A 20,085-nucleotide genomic window follows, 5' to 3' on the forward strand; every position below is an offset into this window, starting at 1 on the left:
ATTTTTATATTTATTTTGTGACTCCACATGATCATGAACCTAAGAAAACAATAAAAATAAGAATTAGATAAACATTGGGTTGCCTCCCAACAAGCGCTTCTTTAATGTCAATAGCTTGACAGTGGGCTCTCATGGAGCCTCACAGATGTGCAGAGCTTTGTTGAGACTCTCCAACACCAAACTTAGAGTTTGGATATGGGAGTTCAACACCAAACTTAGAGTTTGGTTGTGGCTTCCCAACACCAAACTTAGAGTTTGACTGTGGGGCTCTGGTTGACTCTGCTTTGAGGAAGCTTTTCAAGCTTCCTCTCCATGGTTGCAGAGGGAGATCCTTGAGTTTTGAATACAAGGGAGTTCTCATTCCATTGAAGGACTATTTCACCTCTGTCAACATCAATCACAGCTCTTGCTGTGGCCAGGAAAGGTCTTCCTAGGATGATGGATTCATCCTCTTCCTTTCCAGTATCCAGGACTATGAAATCAGTAGGTATGTAAAGGCCCTCAACCTTTACTAATACATCTTCTACTTGTCCATAAGCCTGTCTTCTTGAGCTGTCTGCCATCTCTAGTGAGATTTTAGCAGCTTGCACCCCATAGATTCCCAGTTTCTCTATTACAGAGAGGGGCATGAGGTTTATTCCTAAACCAAGGTCACACAGAGCCTTAAAGATCATGGTGCCTATGGTACAGGGTATTATGAACTTTCCAGGATCCTGTCTCTTCTGAGGCAATGTCAGTTGATCCAGATCACTTAGTTCATTGATGAACAAGGGAGGTTCAACTTCCCAAGCATCAATGCCAAACAATTTGGCGTTCAGCTTCATGATTGCACCAAGAAACTTGGCAGTTTGCTCTTCAGTGACATCCTCATTCTCTTCAGAAGAGGAATACTCATCAGAGCTCATGAAGGGCATAAGGAGGTTCAATGGAATCTCTATGGTCTCTAGATGAGCCTCAGAGTCCTTTGGTTCCTCAGAGGGAAGCTCCTTATTGATCACTGGACGTCCCAGGAGGTCCTCCTCCTTGGGATTCACGTCCTCTCCTCTCCTCACAGGTTCGGCCATGGCGCTTATGTCAATGGCCTTGCACTCTCCTTTTGGGTTCTCTTCTGTATTGCTTGGGAGAGTACTAGGAGGGATTTCAGTGATCCTTTTACTCAGCTGGCCCACTTGTGCTTCCAGATTTCTAATGGAAGACCTTGTTTCATTCATGAAACTTACAGTGGCCTTAGATAGATCAGAGACTAGATTTGCTAAATTAGAAGCATTTTGTTCAGAGTTCTCTGTCTGTTGCTGAGTTGATGATGGAAAAGGCTTGCTATTGCTAAACCTGTTTCTTCCACCATTATTAAAGCCTTGTTGGGGCTTTTAATCCTTCCATGAGAAATTTGGATGATTTCTCCATGTTGAGTTATAGGTGTTTCCATAAGGTTCACCTAAGTAATTTACCTCTGCTATTGCAGGGTGCTCAGGATCATAAGCTTCTTCTTCAGGAGAAGCCTCTTGAGTACTATTGGATGCAGCTTGCATTCCATGCAGACTCTGAGAGATCATATTGACTTGCTGAGTCAATATTTTATTCTGAGCCAATATGGCATTCAGAGTATCAACTTCAAGAACTCCCTTCTTCATAGGCGTCCCATTACTCACAGGATTCCTTTCAGAAGTGTACATGAACTGGTTATTAGCAACCATGTCAATGAGTTCTTGAGCTTCTGCAGGCGTTTTCTTTAGGTGAATGGATCCACCTGTAGAGGTATCCAATGACATCTTTGATAGCTCAGATAAACCATCATAGAATATATCCAGGATGGTCCATTCTGAAAGCATGTCAGAAGGACACTTTTTGGTCAACTGTTTGTATCTTTCCCAAGCTTCATAGAGGGATTCACCTTCTTTTTGTCTGAAGGTTTGAACATCAGCTCTAAGCTTGCTCAGCTTTTGAGGAGGAAAGCACTTGGCTAAGAAAGCCGTGACCAGCTTATCCCAAGAGTTCAGGCTGTCTTTGGGTTGAGAATCCAACCATAATCTAGCTCTGTCTCTTACAGCAAAAGAGAAAAGCATGAGCCTGTAGACTTCAAGATCTACTCTATTAGTCTTAACAGTATCACATATCTGCAAGAATTCAGTCAAGAACTGAAAAGGATCTTCAGATGGAAGTCCATGAAACTTGCAGTTCTGCTGCATCAGAGAAACTAATTGAGGTTTCAGCTCAAAGTTGTTTGCTCCAATGGCAGGAATGGAGATACTTCTTCCATGTAGATTGGAATTAGGTGCAATAAAGTCACCAAGCATCTTCCTTACATTATTATTATTTTCGGCTGCCATATTCTCTTCCTGTTCGAAAATTTCTGAAAGGTTATCTCTGTATTGTTGTATTTTAGCTTCTCTTAATTTTCTCTTCAGAGTCCTTTCAGGTTCTGGATCTGCTTCCACAAGAATGTTCTTATCCTTGCTCCTGCTCATATGACAAAGAAGAAGGCACAGAAAAATAATAATAATAATAGAGATCCTTTATACCACAGTATAGGGATCCCTGTGTGAGTGGAAGAAGAGAGGGGGAGACAAAGAATGTAATATAATGGAAGAAACACAACTGTGAGGATGGAAGAGATGTGAGATGAGATGTTAGGATATGAATGAATAAATAGAATAGGATGGGGGAGGTATAATTTTTGAAAATTATTTTGAAAAAGAGTTAGTGATTTTTGAAAAATGGTTTTTGAAAAATGTTAGAAATTTTCGAAAAATTTTTAAAATTTAAAAATAAAAATAATTAGTTAAAAAAAGAAATTTTTGAAAAAGAGGGGAGATATTTTCGAAAATTAGAGAGAGAGAGAGTTAGTTAGGTAGTTTTGAAAAAGTTAAGAAACAAACAAAAAGTTAGTTAGTTAGTTGAAACAAATTTTGAAAAGATAGGAAGTTAGGAGGTTAGGAAAGATATTTTGAAAAGATATTTTTGAAAAAGATAAGATGAGAAGATATTTTTGAAAAGATATGATAGAAATTAGTTTTTGAAAAAGATATGATTTTTAAAATCTCAATTAATGACTTGATTCATAAGAAATCACAAGATATGATTCTAGAACTCAAAGTTTGAATCTTTCTTAACAAGCAAGTAACAAACTTCAAATTTTTGAATCAAAACATTAATTGATTATGTTATTTTCGAAAATTTGGTATAAAAATAAGAAAAAGATTTTTGAAAAATATTTTTGGAATTTTCGAAAATAACTAATAATTTTGAAAAAGATTTGATTTTTGAAAAAGATTTTGAAAAAGATAAGATTTTCAAATTGAAAATTTGATTTGACTCATGAGAAACAATTTGATTTTAAAAATTTTTGAAAAAGTCAATCCAAATTTTCGAATTTGATGAGAGAAAAAGGGAAAGATTTTTTTGATTTTTTGAATTTTTATGATGAGAGAGAAAAACACAAAAAAATGTAATGCATGAAATTTTTAGATCAAAACATGTGATGCATGCAAGAATGCTATGAATGTCAAGATGAACACCAAGAATACTTTGAAAAAATTTTTTTTATGCAAAGAAAACATGCAAGACACCAAACTTAGAATTCTTTAATGTTTAGACTCTAAGAAACGAAAAATGCACATGGAAAACAAGAAAAGACACAAAACATGAAAACATCAAGATCAAACAAGAAGACTTACCAAGAACAACTTGAAGATCATGGAGAACACTATGAATGCATGATATTTTCGAAAAAATGCAAGATGCATATGCAAGTGACACCAAACTTATGATATGACTCAAGACTCAAACAAGAAACAGAAAAATATTTTTGATTTTTATGATTTTCTAATTTTTTTGGATTTTTTCGAAAATAATATGAAAAAGAAAAATTAAGGATTCCAAAATTTTTAATATGAATTCCAGGAATCTTGCATTCTTAGTCTAAAGCTTCAGTCCAGGAATTAGACATGGCTCACTAGCCAGCCAAGCTTTCAATGAAAGCTCCAGTCCAAAACACTAGACATGGCCAATGGCCAGCCAAGCTTTAGCCTTTAACACGAGAGTATATTGCTCTTTGATAACAAATTGCAAGCCTCAGTCCAAAAGAATTTAGACATGGCTTTACAGCCAGCCAGGCTTTACATGCTTCATGAAACACTAGAATTCATTCTTAAAAATTTTGAATAAAATTTTTTTTGAAAACATTTTTTTTCGAAAACAAAGGAGAAAATTTTGAAATATTTTTGAAAAATTTTTGAAAGAAAATAAAAAGAAAATTACCTAATCTGAGCAATTGTGATGTCCAGGCTCGAACAATCCCTGGTAATGGCTCCAAAGCTTGGTGCTTTGATCTTAATTCATAATTGTCACAACTTCGATATAACTAACCAGCAAGTGCACTGGGTCGTCCAAGTAATACCTTACGTGAGTAAGGGTCGAATCCCACGGAGATTGTTGGTATGAAGCAAGCTATGGTCACCTTGTAAATCTCAGTCAGGCAGATATAAAGTGATAATGGTGTTTTCGAATAATAAATAATAGAATAGGGATAGAGGTACTTATGTAAATCATTGGTAGGAATTTCAGATAAGCGAATGGAGATGCTTTTTGTTCCTCTGAACCTCTGCTTTCCTGCTATCTTCATCCAATCAGTCTTACTCCTTTCCATGGCTGGCTTTATGCAAGGGCATCACCGTTGTCAGTGGCTACATCCCCTCCTCTCAGTGAATAATATGCTCACGCACCCTGTCACGGCACGGCTATTCATCTGTCAGTTCTCGATCATGCTGGAATAGGATTCACCCTCCTTTTGCGTCTGTCACTAAAGCCCAGCACTCGCGAGTTTGAAGCTCGTCACAGTCATCCAATCATTGAATCCTACTCAGAATACCACAGACAAGGTTTAGACTTTCCGGATTCTCTTGAATGCCACCATCATTCTAGCTTACGCCACGAAGATTCTGGTTAGGAGATCTAAGAGATACTCATTCTAGCTTAATTCATGTAGAACAGAAGTGTTTGTCAGGCACGCGTTCATAAGGGAGAAGGATGATGAGCGTCACACATAATCATCACCTTCATCACGTTCTTGGGTGCGAATGGATATCTTAGAAGAGAAATAAGAAGAATTGAATAGAAAACAGTAGTACTTTGCATTAATCTTTGAGGAACAGCAGAGCTCCACACCTTAATCTATGGAGTGTAGAAACTCTACCGTTTGAAAATACATAAGTGAAGGTCCAGGCATGGCCGAGATGGCCAGCCCCCTAAAGCGTGATCAATAGTCTCCTAAGATGAACAATGGATTAAAACTGAGACCAAAGATTGTCAAAAAAGACTAGTAAAAGGTCCTATTTATAATAAGCTAGCTACTAGGGTTTACATGAGTAAGTAATTGATGCATAAATCCACTTCCTGGGCCCACTTGGTGTGTGTTTGGGCTTAGCTTGAGTGTTGCACGTGCAGAGGCCATTTGTGGAGTTGAACGCCAGTATTTGTGCCAGTTTGGGCGTTCAACTCTGGTTTTGGATCCTTTTCTGGCGCTGGACGCCAGATTTGGGCAGAAGGCTGGCGTTGAACGCCAGTTTACGTCGTCAATTCTTAGCCAAAGTATGGACTATTATATATTTCTGGAAAGCCCTGGATGTCTACTTTCCAACGCAATTGGAAGCGCGCCATTTCGAGTTCTGTAGCTCCAGAAAATCCACTTTGAGTGCAGGGAGGTCAGAATCCAACAGCATCAGCAGTCCTTTTTCAACCTCTGAATCTGATTTCAGCTCAAGTCCCTCAATTTCAGCCAGAAAATACCTGAAATCACAGAAAAACACACAAACTCGTAATAAAGTCCAGAAATGTGAATTTAACATAAAAACTAATGAAAACATCCCTAAAAGTAACTAGATCCTACTAAAAACATACTAAAAATAGTGTCAAAAAGCGTATAAATTATCCGCTCATCACACTTTCTCTTAGAATTGATGCAAGTATCCAGAAAGATTGGAAACAGATTGTTGCAGGGCAACACCAAACTTAGAATGTGATCATATGCCAATTTTATTTGGAAAGAAGCTGAGTAAAGAACTGTTGTATTAATAACAAAATCACCAAGAGCCAAAGCTGTCACGAACAGGGGCTTCTTGGTGAGGCATTAACACAAACAGTTAAAGAGCATAGAAAATAAAGAACTAAAGCAATTACATGAATAAAGCAAAACAAAAGAAAATGTCTAATCTAGGTAATCAACCAACCGGTAGTTTGTTAATCACAATTAATCCCCGGCAACGGCGTCATAAACTTGATGCACGGAAAACTTGTCTCTCAACAAATCTCTCTTCGGCAAGTGTACCGAATTGTCGTCAAGTAAAACTCACAATAGAGTGAAGTCGAATCCCACAGAGATTAACGGATTAAGCAATCAATGGTTGATTAATTATCCTAGTTAGACGAATCAGATTTGGATGATGGGCAGCAGGAATTGTAAATTGACAGAAAAGTAAAGAAAGCAATAAAGTGCAGAAAAGTAAAATGGCAAGAAAAGTAAATGTAAGAACTAAAAATAAAATGAACATTGGGATCAAGAGATATTGCAATCCTCCGGATCAAGTTCATTCTCATCTCTTCCTCAATCAATGCACTCATTGATCTCCTTGGCAATCTTAATTGATCGAATTACAATTCCTTGTAATTCAATCTCTCAAATCTTGATCAATAGCCAATTCCTTGGTCAATTGCTCATGAGAAGAGATGAAGTATGGTCACTGATTATACCACATGCATTTTCCAAATCAAGTATTGAGAGGATTATAGTCACATATCCATCCAAACCCAATTTGGTCCAGCATGAGAAAGCATTTCTAGCTTGATCTCTTCATTCCTCTTCCAAGGTTCAGAAGAGATCCAAGTATGAATAGTTTCTTTTCCAAGATCACTACCCAATTGGATGAAGATCGAAAGCTTTCAAGTAAAATCAAGAGAAAAGATAGAAGAAGAATAATGAGAACTACAATTGATCCATTGAATCACAATAGAGCTCTCTAACCCAATGTAAAGAGTTAGTTGATCATTGCTCTACAAAAATAGAAAAGAAAGAAAGTGCAGAAGAGTAAAGATGAAGATAAAAACTGGAATTGAAAATTTAATATTCATAAATGAAAATTACAACTAAAATAAAAACTACTACTAAGAAAAGAAAAGAAGAGAAAAGGAAGAAGAGTGGTTGAGGGGAGGGGTCCGAAGACCCACTCCCCTTGGAGTGTGCCAATTCACAGAAGTTCAAATTGGTCTTCACTCTCTCCCCCTTCCTTCAATTTCCAGAATTCCAGAATGACTTGAATGTAAAAACTAAGGCCTTTATATAGGCTCTCCTAAATTACAAAATGAAAATAAAAGCAAATTACAATAAAATGAAAATTCCTATTCTAGATGCTTCTTGTGGTCTTGATTGGTTGACAATTGTGGGCTTGCTTGCTTGAGCTTTGAAGTGGACTTGAGAGAGAAGTGAGTTAAGTTGAGGCCCAGGTGCTAAAGTTAGTGCTAAAGTTAGCCACACTAACGCTACAGGTGTGGCGTTAGTGCTGAAGTTATTGTGGCTAACGTTGCACTTGCTGCCCAGTTGGTGTTTTTGGGGCTTAAAGGATGCCTCTTGTTTGTGCTCAAAGTTCATGCCCACTATAAATTATTATATATCTTTGGAAAGCTCTGAATGTCAGCTTTCTAACGCAACTGGAATCACCTCAATTGGACCTCTGTAGCTCAAGTTATACTCCTTTGAAGTGGACATGGTCGTTGGCATATATGCCAACGTTACTGGAAATGTTGATTGCCAATAACGCTAGCGATTTTCATGTTTCTGAAGCTCAAACTTAGTGTCCAGCCCATACTATTATATATTGTTGGAAAGCACTGGATGTCTACTTTCCAATGCCTTTGGAAGCGCATCATTTGGAGCTCTACAACTCGAGTTATACTTCTTGGAAGGTGAAGAGGTCAGTTAGCAAAAATACAGGCTGATACCATGTCATCATTGCACTTTCGGGGCAGGTTTTCTCCCTCATATTTAGTGTCAACCATGTAGTGCCATATATGCTTGGAAAGCTCTGGAATCCTACTTTCCAATACCACTGGAATCACCTCATTTGGAGTTTTGTGGCTCAAGTTATGCATGTTTGAAGAAGGCATGGTCAGGCTGCCAGGTGGGACTTTTGCCCACGTTAACTACCACGTTAACTAAGTTAACGTGGGAGTTAACGTGGCTTATTGTGGCTTGTGTTGGAAATGTTAGTGATAATGTTTGGTGTCACTAACATTGTCGACAACTTCTTCTTCTTCACGTTAACTTCCACGTTAACTAGGTTAACGTGGGAGTTAACGTGGCTTCTTGGGGATAGTGTGTGTTCATCCCAACGTTAGTGACAATGTTTGGTGTCACTAAAGTTGTCGACCACTTTGTTTCCTCATGTTAGCTTCCACGTTAACTAGGTTAACGTGGAAGTTAACGTGGCTTAATGTGACTTGGCCAACGTTAGTGATAATGTTGAATGTCACTAACGTTGGCTTCCCCCCTTTCTTCTTAACGTTAGAGGCCACGTTAACTAAGTTAACGTGGCAACTAACGTGCCCACTTATGATCTTGGTCCAACGTTAGTGATAATGTTAAGTGTCACTAACGCTGGCTCTATTTCCTTTCTTCAAAGTTAATGCCACTAACTTTTCTCACTAACGTTGGGGCTTTCCTTCCTTCCACGTTAGTGCCCACGTTAGTGTAACTAACGTAGCTACTAACGTGGCTTCTTCTCTTCTTCTTTTGGCCTGAAATCAATCAAACAAAGTGCATCAAAGTATTGCTCTTAATCATGGGATCATGCATCATCCAATTTATCATATAATTCATGCAAAATTCTCATGAAATCATTCAAAGTTCACAATATTTGCTTAAATCAAGATGTAAGTGAATATCTACCCAAAACTAGCTTATTTCCTAAGAAAATACATGAAACTACCTTAAAAACAGTAAAGAAAAGGTCAGTGAAACTGGCCAAAATGCCCTGGCATCACAGCCCCAAGCCAACACAACTCTCTGCCCAGACACTCATTGACGCCGATTTGCGAGGTCACGCGTAAGCGTCAATCGCAAACGACGCGCATATGCGTGGGCTTGTTTGTGCGAAATGCATAGTTTCAGCACCACACCAGCTCAACTCTCTATTCAATTTTATTTTTTACGCACACACCTATGACGCGTACACGTCAGCGACGCTTACTCGTCGTGTGCTCGTTTTTTTTCTTTTTTTTCTTTTTTTTTCACCTGAGGTGTTCGGTTCTTGTGATAAAATAGCTGCATGATCAGAGAAACAGTAAAAACTCAATAAAAAATCAAACAAGTAAGAAAACTACTACTACGAAAAGTACTAAGGATACGAAATTATCGGGTTGCCTCCCGACAAGCGCTTCTTTAACGTCACTAGCTTGACGGTCAGTTCTGCTAATTCAGCAGATGAGTAGACCTCTGGCGATCAATCTCGCCTCCCAGATAGTGCTTCAACCTCTGGCCATTCACTGTAAAATTCTTGTTAGAATTCTCTTCCTGTATTTCCACATGACCATATGGTGAAGCTCTGGTAACCACAAACGGTCCTGACCACCGGGATTTCAGCTTCCCGGGAAAGAATTTGAGCCTTGAATTATATAGAAGCACTCTCTGTCCTGGCTCAAAGACTCTGATGGCAATCTTCTTGTCATGCAGTAGCTTATTTCTCTCCTTATAGAGCTTGGCATTCTCATAAGCTGAATATTTGAATTCATCAAGCTTATTCAACTGAAGCATTCGCTTAATTCCTGCAACTTCTAAATCAAGATTCAGATATCTGATTGCCCAGTAGGCTTTATGCTCCTGCTCAACTGGCAGGTGACAGGCTTTGCCATAGACCAACTGATAAGGGGACATGCTAATGGGAGTCTTGTACGCTGTCCGGTATGCCCAGAGAGCATCATCAAGCTTCCTAGACCAATCCTTTCTTCAAACACTGACGGTCTTCTCTAGAATCCTCTTAATATCCCTGTTGGAAACTTCAACCTGTCCACTTGTCTGAGGGTAATAGGGATTTGCCACTTTATGACGGACTCTATATCTCGGCAGAAGAGAGTCCAGCTGTCTGTTACAGAAGTGACTGCCTCCATCACTAATGAGTGTCCTTGGGATACCAAACTGGCTAAAGATGTACCTCTGAAGAAAGCTCATTACCACCTTGGCATCATTAGTGGGTAGAGCTACAGCTTCCACCCACTTGGACACATAATCAACCGCCACTAGAATATAGTTGTTTGAATGTGAGGGTGAAAAAGGTCCCAAGAAATCAATACCACACACATCAAACAGCTCAACCTCAAGAATCCCCTGCTGTGGCATTTCATGGTTGGCAGGGAGGTTCATAGCTTTTGTACACCTGTCACAGTGCTTCACAAATTCTCTTAAATCTTTAAAGAGAGTCGGCCAGTAAAACCCGCTCTGAAGGACCTTTGTAGCTGTCCTTTCACCACCAAAGTGGCCTCCATAATCCGAACCATGACAGTGCCAAAGGATTTGCTGTGTTTCTTCATCTGGGACACATCTCTGGATGATACCATCTGAACACCTTTTAAACAGGTATGGTTCCTCCCAAATGTAGTACTTTGCATCAGTCAATAGTTTCTTCACTTGTTGCCTACTGTCCTCCTTTGGAATAAAATTCATGGCCTTATAATTTGTAATGTCTGCAAACCATGGAGCCTGCTGACGGAGGAACAATTGCTCATTTGGAAATGTCTCAGTCACAGCTGTGGGTGGTTGTACTCTGGCTTCAGGCTCAATCTTGGAGAGATGGTCAGCTACTTGATTTTCTGACCCTTTCCTGTCTTTTATCTCAATATCAAACTTCTGAAGGAGCAGCATCCATCTGATTAATCTTGGTTTAGAATCCTATTTAGTTAGAAGGTACTTCAAAACAGCATGGTTAGTATAAACAATAACCTTAGAACCAAGTAAATAGGACCTAAACTTATCAACGACATACACAACGGCTAATAATTCCTTTTCTGTAGTTGTGTAATTCTTTTGAGCATCATTTAACACACGACTGGCATAGTAAATGACATGTACAAGCTTACCATGCCTCTGTCCTAAAACAGCTCCTATAGCAAAATCAATAGCATCACACATTAATTCAAATGGTAAATCCCAGTCAGAGGGAGCTATAATGGGAGCAGATGTAAGGTTTGCTTTCAGAGTTTCAAAAGCATGCAGATAATCAGAATCAAAGACAAAAGGAACATCAACAACCAACAGGTTGCTCAATGGTTTAGCAATCTTAGAAAAATCCTTTATAAATCTTCTATAAAATCCTACATGACCCAAGAAACTCCTAACTGTCTTAACATTAGTTGGTGGTGGTAATTTTTCAATTCCCTCCACCTTTGCTCTGTCTACCTCAATCCCCTTACTTGAAATTCGGTGTCCAAGAACAACGCCTTCTGTGACCATAAAATGACATTTTCCCAATTCAAAATAAGGTTTGATTCTTGACACCATTTCAAAACAAGAGATAAATGCTTAAGGCAGGATTCAAAAGAATTGCCAAAAATAGAAAAGTCATCCATAAATACCTCAATGAACTTTTCAACCATGTCAGAAAAAATTGAAAGCATACACCTCTGAAAATTTGCTGGAGCATTACAAAGTCCAAATGGCATTCCTGTAGGCAAATACTCCAAAGGGGCATGTGAATGCTGTCTTCTCTTGATCTTGAGGGTCCACTATAATTTGATTATATCCAGAATATCCATCTAGAAAACAATAAAAAGCATGATCAGCTAACCTCTCAAGCATTTGGTCAATGAAAGGCAGGGAGAAATGATCCTTCCTTGTAGCAGTGTTGAGCCTCCTGTAGTCTATGCACATTCTCCATCCTGTTACTATTCTTATAGGAATAAGCTCATTCTTTTCATTCTTGATCACTGTCATTCCTCCTTTCTTGGGAACTACCTGCACAGGACTTACCCAAAGACTGTCAGAAATGGGGTAAATAATACCTGCTTCCCATAATTTCATTACCTCTTTTTGGACCACCTCTTTCATAGTTGGATTGAGTCTTCTTTGTGGCTGCACAACTGGTTTAGCATCATCTTCAAGAAGGATCTTGTGCATACACTTCGTTGGACTAATCCCTTTCAAGTCACTAATGGTCCATCCAAGAGCTGTTTTATGGCTCCTGAGCACTGAAACAAGCGCTTCTTCCTCTTTAGGCTTCAGGGAAGAGCTAATAATCACTGGATAGAAATCATTTTCACCCAAGAACACATATTTCAGAGAAGGAGGTAAAGGTTTGAGCTCAAGCTTGGGGGCTTCCTCCTCTGCTTTAGGCGTGTGAACCACAGCCTTCTGGGGTGGTGAATCATCAACTTCCATCAATTCATACTCAGAAATAGGATCCAGAATATCATTAAGTACCTCAGCCTTCAGTACCTCTTGAACAAGTGGTTCAATAACATCTATTTTCATACACCCCTCAGAATCATTAGGGTGCTTGAGAGCTTCAAAAATATTAAGGACCACATGTTCCTCATTGACCCTCAGGGTTAATTCACCATTTTTCACATCAATCAGAGGTCTACCTATAGCCTAAAAGGGTCTACCAAGTATAATAGAGGGTTTTACCTCCTCTTCTATGTCTAATATAACAAAATCAACAGGAAAAATAAATGGTCCTACTTTAACAAGTAAATCCTCAACCACACCCACAGGTAATTTAATAGAAAGATCAGCAAGTTGAAGAGAAATACGAGTGGGTTTTACCTCCTCAATTTGAAGCTTTTTCATCACTGAAAGTGGCATGAGATTGATGCTAGCTCCAAGATCACATAAAGCTCTCTGAATGCCGACATCTCCAATGGTGCAAGGAATGACAAAACTCCCTGGGTCTGGCATCTTCTCAGGAAGGTTGTGTTGAATTATGGCACTACATTCCTTGGTTAACACCACTGTTTCTTGTTCCTTCCAGTTCCTCTTGTGGGTCAACAATTCTTTCATAAATTTAGCATAGAGAGGCATTTGCTCCAGAGCCTCTGCAAAAGGAATGTTGATCTGTAGCTTCTTGAAAACATCTAAAGATTTAGAAAATTGCTTTTCTTTGGAAGCCTTCTGAAGCCTCTAAGGGTATGGCATTTTTGGCTTGTATTCAGGAGCCTTTGGCAAGGTGGGATAAGTGTCAAGAGAGTCAGGGAATGGGTTGTCTGCATGTTTTGGAGGGGCATGCTCTACATCTCCCTTCTTCTCCTCTGGAGCTTCCTTTTCAACTAGCTCTTCATTGGCCTTGGTCTCAAAGCCAGCTACTTCACCACTTCTCAATTGAATAACCTTGTAATCTTCTCTTGGGTTCACCACTGTATCACCTGGAAATGTACTTGCAGACCTCTCAGCTATTTGCTTGCTCAGTTGGCCTATTTGCACTTCCATGTTTCTAATGGAGGCTCTGGTTTCCTGCATAAAACTCCTTATCATCTCCCAATTAGAATCTTCTTGGGACTTAGAGTTTGCCTGCTGAGGTGGTTGTTGCTGCTGAGACTGAAATTGGCGGTTATTGTAATTGTTCTGTTGGAAGCCGCCCTGAGAATTATTGTTGAAATTTTGAGGTCTCTGAGGTTGGTCCCTCCATCTAAAATTTGGGTGATTCCTCCACCCTTGATTGTATGTCTTAGAATATGGGTCATTGTTGGGATTCCTAGGACCATTCCCCATGTAATTGACCTGTTCAGAAGAGGGTTGAGCATAATCATAATTATCATTTTGCACAAAGTTACCTGCCATGTCATAGGAGGTCTCTTGAGGTGGATTTTGAGTGTTGATAGCTGAGACTTGCATGCCACCCATCTGTTGAGTAAGTAGATTTATTTGCTGAGACATAAGCTTGTTCTGAGCAAGAAGGGCATTAACAGCTTCCACGTCTAACACGCCTCTCTTCTGAGAGGTCTCAGAGTTCACAGGATTCCTGTTAGATGAGTATAAATATTGGTTGCTAGCCACCAATTCAATAAGCTCAATAGTCTCCTCTGGTGTCTTCTTCTTGTGCAGTGAACCACCTGCAGAGGTATCTAAGCTCATCTTGGACATCTCACCCAAGCCTTCATAAAAGATATCTAGTTGGGTCCATTTGGAGAACATGTCCGGAGGGCATTGCCTAGTCAGTAGCTTGTATCTCTCCCAAGCTTCATAAAGAGTTTCACCCTCCTTCTATCTGAAGGTCTGAACCTCCAACCTAAGCTTAGTCAGCTTCTTTGGTGGGAAAAATTTAGTAAGAAACTCAGTAACAACCTTTTTCCAAGTATTCAAACTCTCCTTTAGTTGGGAATCTAGCCATAGCTTTGCTTTATCCCTCAGAGCAAACGGAAAGAGCATGAGTCTGTACACCTCAGGATTCACTCTATTTGTCTTCATAGTATCACATGAGGAAGTCTATGATACTAGCAGTTTTGTTGCACCAGGGTGACCAATTGTGGCTTCAACTCAAAGTTGTTTGCAGCTATGGGAGGCACCACAATGCTTTTTCCATAAATATCTGTAGTAGGGGCAGAATAAGAGCCAAGCACTCTCCTTTGTTGCTCATCCCCATTCAGATTTGCCACATTGGCATTAACAGCATTATTATTATCCATAGTGGACTCTGCAGCCTTGTAAAGTCTTGCTTGTTGTAAACGTCGCCTACAAGTCCTTTCAGGTTCAGGATCAAAGTCTAACAGAGGTTTCTTGTCCCTGTTCCTGCTCAAAAATAGACAGAAGACAAGGAAAGATGGGATTCTCTACGTCAGAGTGCAGAGAACTCCCAGTGAGGTAACTTGTGTAAAGAAATAAAAAAATAAAAATACTAAATAAATAAATAAATAAATTCAAAAATAATAACTGAAATTAAATAAAAAATTTCGAAAATTAATAGAAAATAAACAGGAAAATTAAAATAAATTTAACTAGGTAATACAAACTTAATTTCAGAAATTAAGGAAAAATATTGATACTATTATTAAAGAAAACTTCAAAAATAATAAGGTAAAATTTAAATAAAATTAAAACTAAAATGCCTAATCTAAGCAATCAAAATAACTGATAGTTGTTAATCACTATCAATCCCCGGCAACGGCGCCAAAAACTTGGTGCGGAATTTCTATAACCACAAACTAACCGGTAAGTGCACCGGGTCGTACCAAGTAATACCTCAGGTGAGTGAGGGTCGATCCCACGAGGATTGATGGATCAAGCAACAATAATTGAGTGATAGACTTAGTCAAGCAAACAGAAAGTAATGTTTGGAAATTTAAAAGACATTAAACAATATAAAGAATATTGACAGAAAGTAATGTTTAGGAGAAATTATTTTCAAGCTGTAGTTCAAGTAAAGAGCTTTTCCAAGTTATACAAGAACTCAATTAGAAAGAGGGTCATACTTTCGTTCCACCCAAATTCATAAAATAAAGAACGAAAATAATTCTTGAATTATAAATCAATACATAAATTAATATAGAAAAAGCAATAGAATCAATCTATACAAATAGACAGAGCTCCTAACCTTAACAATGGAGGTTTAATTGCTCATGGTTTAGAGAAGAAAACTAGGATTCAGGTAAACTGTAAAAAATACGGAATGTAAATTGGAATAGAATCCCCTTTTAGGGAAGGAAAGTTTATTCCTTTTATATCTAATCCTAATAATTTAAAATCTAATTTCTAAAACTAAAATAATATCTTTTCCACAAATTAAGATTTGAATTTAAATCAGAATTAATTAGATAATCAGTAAGTCTTCAGTTGATGGATGGGGACCACTTGTCTCGTCTATTCTGCAGCTTCTAATATGTGTTTTCTGGGCTGGAAACTGGGTCAAAATAGCCCCGAACTCGCCCCCAGCGCTTTTCTGTGTTTTCTGCATGTGGCGCATGTCACGCGTACGCGTCAGTCACGCGTGCGCATCGATGGTCTTTTTCGCGTGTCACGCGTTGGTCACGCGCACGCGTCGCTGTGCAAATCTTCAAATCACGCGTACGCGTCAGTCATGCGCACGCGTCGCCATGGAAAGCTCTAAATCACGCGCACGCGTCAGGTATGCGCACGCGTTGCTCGTCGCTGTCATCTCCTTTAATTCTTGTGCTGCAGAAACTCCATCAAATCCAGCCGAATGCTACCTAAAATAAATAAAATTGCACAAGACTCAAAGTAGCATCCATATTGGCTAAAAGATAATTAATTCTTTATTAAACTCAACAAATTAGATGCAAATTCACTAGGAAAAGATAGGAAAGATACTCACGCATCAGCTATCTATAAAAATTGGACATGAGAGAAGAACTCATTTTTGGAAAGATAATTGGTTACAAGGTGGGCCCCTGAAAAGGAGTTTTCTAAGGCTTTTCTCTATTTCAAACCAGCAAGGATCTGTTATAGGAAATGTAAATTTTGGGATGGGTTAGAGTGGATATAGAATCTCCATTGGAGGAGAAAGTTGTTCCAATGGGAGTTGGCACTTGTTAACCAACTTCATAAAGGTTAAGACCAGTTAAATTATCAACTGGTAGAAATGATAGAATAGTATGAAAATTTGATTAAAAAAAGGTATTTTTTTACTAACTCCTTTGTGCAGGTGTTACAGACAGAGACTATCTCGGAGGAAGTCACAAGTTATAGCTTCATTAGTTTAATTTGGAGAGGCGTGGTCCTGCCAAGAATTGAGCTTTTTGCATGTTTTGTTCTAGTGGAAAGGATGAATACCTAAGAGAGACTAAGTAGATTAGGAGTTATTCATCAAAGGATAATATCTGTGTTCTGTGTAAAAAAGATGTAGAATTTATTCATCATTTGTTTCTTTGTTGTGAGTTTACTTTACAAGTGTGGTGTGCATGGATGGCATACTTTGATAGAGCTTGGTTTATACCGGGTACGTTCAAAAAACTATTCGAGAGTTTGATAGAAATGCTTGACAGAAAAGATGAGAAGAAAAAGTGATTGATTAGATTCTTTGTAGTAATTTGGAATATATGGCTGGAACGAAATGTGAGAATTTTTCATAATAAAAAAGGTAGCGTTGAGGACATTAAAATGATATCGTTGTTGAACTATAAAGAGTGGTATGCCGCTGGTCTATTTGGTTGTTGATGGCAATACCAGAGATGACAATGGATTGGTCGTCTTTGTGTTTTTTGCTTTTGTTTTATGTGTCATGTTTCTTTGTATCATTCCATTTTAGTGTGTTGAGCTTTTTTTGTTCAAAAAAAAAAATAAATATCATATTATTGCAATATATATATTATTACAATAATTTATCGTGTCTGAATTACATGCTATTACAAAATTAGATCACCACTTAAAGTGTGTAAGCAACACCACAAAATTGTTGAAGATCTTTAATTAACTTTGTTTAAATTGCAATTAATTATTATTACCTGCCACCTCCAACGTTCTGTGAATCTAAGATACATTAATAGAGCCATAAACTTTGCATGTGTTGTTTCCCAATAGAGTACTACTACAAATACAAGTCTTTTTGACATACAAGTCATACAAGTCACTTATATAACACGCGCGTAAAATCACGTTGTTCCTCTTTGTATCCTGCGTTCCTCCTCCTCCTCCTCTTCCTTCTTTTTCTCCTTCTTCTTTGCGTTTCTCTTCTGTTTTCTTCGCGTGTTTCATCTCCATCGTCTTTTTTTTATTACTGTTATTGTTGCTGTATTTTTTTCCTCCTCCTCTTTCTATTGATTTTGTAACAATATGTATTTTTTTTGTTTGATTTTTTCCTCCTAAGAAGAATTATGAGAATATGAAATAAGAAGATGAAGAAGAAGAAGCAGCAGAAGATGAGGAGGAGGAAAAGGAAGAGTTTTGAATTATGCAGAATTTATTAGCACACATACACTGAAAATTCTTAGACAATAGACTCAAATATCTTCGTGTCACATCCAAATTTGCTGCAAATACAAAAAAATATTTCTTCTAATGCTGCATTTTTTCTTCTTTTTTTTCTTATTTCTTTCTCTCTTTTAGTTGAATGAATGTATGTTCATCCATTTTCAAGTAATTTTGCAACATTATGTGTTTCTTCTTCTTCTTTGTTTGATTTTTTTTATTTTTATTCTTGTTAAAAGAGTAAAACAAGAAGAAACTTGAGAAGGTAAAATAAAAAGAAAAAGATGAATAAGGAAAGAAGAAGAAGAAGATGGTGATGATGATGAAAAAAAGAAGAAGAATCAGCAGAAGATGAGGAGGAAGAAGAGAAAGAGTTTTGAATTATGCAGAACTTATCAGCACACATACACCAAAAATTCTTAAACAATACACTCAAATATCTTCGTATTACACCCAAATATCTTCGTGCTACACCCAAATTTGTTGCAAATACAGAAAAATATTTCTTCTAATGCTGCATTTTTTTTCTTCTTTTTTTTAGTTGAATGAATGTAAGTTCATCATCTTTCAAGTAATTTTGTACCATTATATATTTCTTCTTCTTCTTTGTTTGATTTCTCTAGTTTTTATTCTTGTTAAAAGAATAAAATAAGAATAAACTTAAGAAGATAAAACAAGAAAAAAAATGAATAAGAAAAAAAAGATGATGATGATGATGATGAAAAAGAAGAAGAAACAACAGTAGAAGATGAGGAAGAGGAAGAGGAAGAGTTTTGAATTATGCAGAACTTATCAGCACACATACACTGAAATTTTTAAACAATACACTCAAATATCTTCGTGTTATACCCAAATTTGTTGCAAATACAGAAAAATATTTTTTTAATGCAAAACTCTTATATTACATTCAATTCTAACCATCAACGATGAAACATTATTCACCTACAGAATCATAAACTACTAACAAAAAAATTAACTAGAATTAAATCACACCCCAGCCACTTGATTAGATTCAAAACAATAATCAATTTTGTTATGGTTTCAATTAACAATCTGAACTTGAATTATTCATTATCTTTAACAACGAGATAACTGATAATGGAGAAGAAGGAGAAAAATGAAGGAGGAAAAAAATTCCAATGAAAAAAGAAAGAGGAAGAGGATGAGAAGAAGGTGGTGTTAGTGACGACGATAACGAAAGAGAAAAAGAACGTATGCGCGTGAATATAAATAACTTATATAGGTTTGTATAGAAAAATAACTTGTATGTAGAGAATAATTGTTCCAATAAAATCACAAGACCTCCACTTTATTCCGGGACGAGGAACTCCTGACAACATCATTATTGCCCAAGAAGTCCTCCACTTTATGAAGAAGACTAAATCAAAGAAAGGCACACTAGCATTTAAGATTGATCTGGAGAAAGCTTATGACAGAGTTGACTGGAGGTTTTTAGCTCATACCCTTAAAAGCTTTGGTTTTCCTATTCCTACACTTAATTTGATTATGAATTGTGTCACTGCTTCTTCCTTATCTATTCTTTGGAATGGGAGTCATCTGAATGGCTTTACTCCTAGCCGAGGTCTTAGACAAGGAGACCCTATGTCACCCTATCTTTTTGTGTTGTGTATGGAGCGATTGGCATGCTTTATTAGTCATCAGGTTGATTTGGGCTTGTGGGAACCGGTTGCTATTTCTAGAGGAGGACCAAGAATATCCCACTTAATGTTTGCGGATGACTTGCTTCTATTCTGTAAAGCTACAAAGAGACAAGTGCAAAATGTGATGTTGGTTTTAGAGACTTTTTGCAAAGCATCTGGGATGAAGATTAATGTGGAGAAGTCTAAAGCGCTTTGCTCCAAGAATGTCTCTGCAACAAGGAAAGAGGTTTTCACTGGGGTATCCTCTATCAGATTTGTCCAGGACTTGGGCAAGTATCTTGGAGTTACCCTTAGCCATTCTAGGGTGACTCGTTCAGCTTTCAATGGTGTCCTGGATAAGATTCAGAGTAGGCTAGCAAGCTGGAAAGGAAATTTACTCAATCGGGCTGGTAGACTTTGCTTGGTTAATTCTGTTGTCGCTGCTATTCCCACGTACCAGATGCAGGTCTCTATTTTTCCCAAAGGAATCATTAGTAAATTGGAGTCTATGATGAGGAATTTTCTTTGGAAAGGACAAGTTGATGGAAGAGG

General features: G+C 37.8%; 1 non-coding gene across 1 annotated transcript; it reads left to right on the plus strand.

Annotated features, from left to right (window-relative positions):
- The first annotated feature begins 1,823 nt into the window (after positions 1-1,823).
- On the plus strand, positions 1,824-1,931 carry LOC112761323 (small nucleolar RNA R71). Its single transcript, XR_003181724.1, has one exon. It is a non-coding gene; the product is annotated as a small nucleolar RNA R71 (small nucleolar RNA).
- Positions 1,932-20,085: the final 18,154 nt, after the last annotated feature.

The sequence above is a fragment of the Arachis hypogaea genome, chromosome 16, assembly GCF_003086295.3.
Source record: "Arachis hypogaea cultivar Tifrunner chromosome 16, arahy.Tifrunner.gnm2.J5K5, whole genome shotgun sequence".
Taxonomy (NCBI): Eukaryota; Viridiplantae; Streptophyta; class Magnoliopsida; order Fabales; family Fabaceae; genus Arachis; species Arachis hypogaea.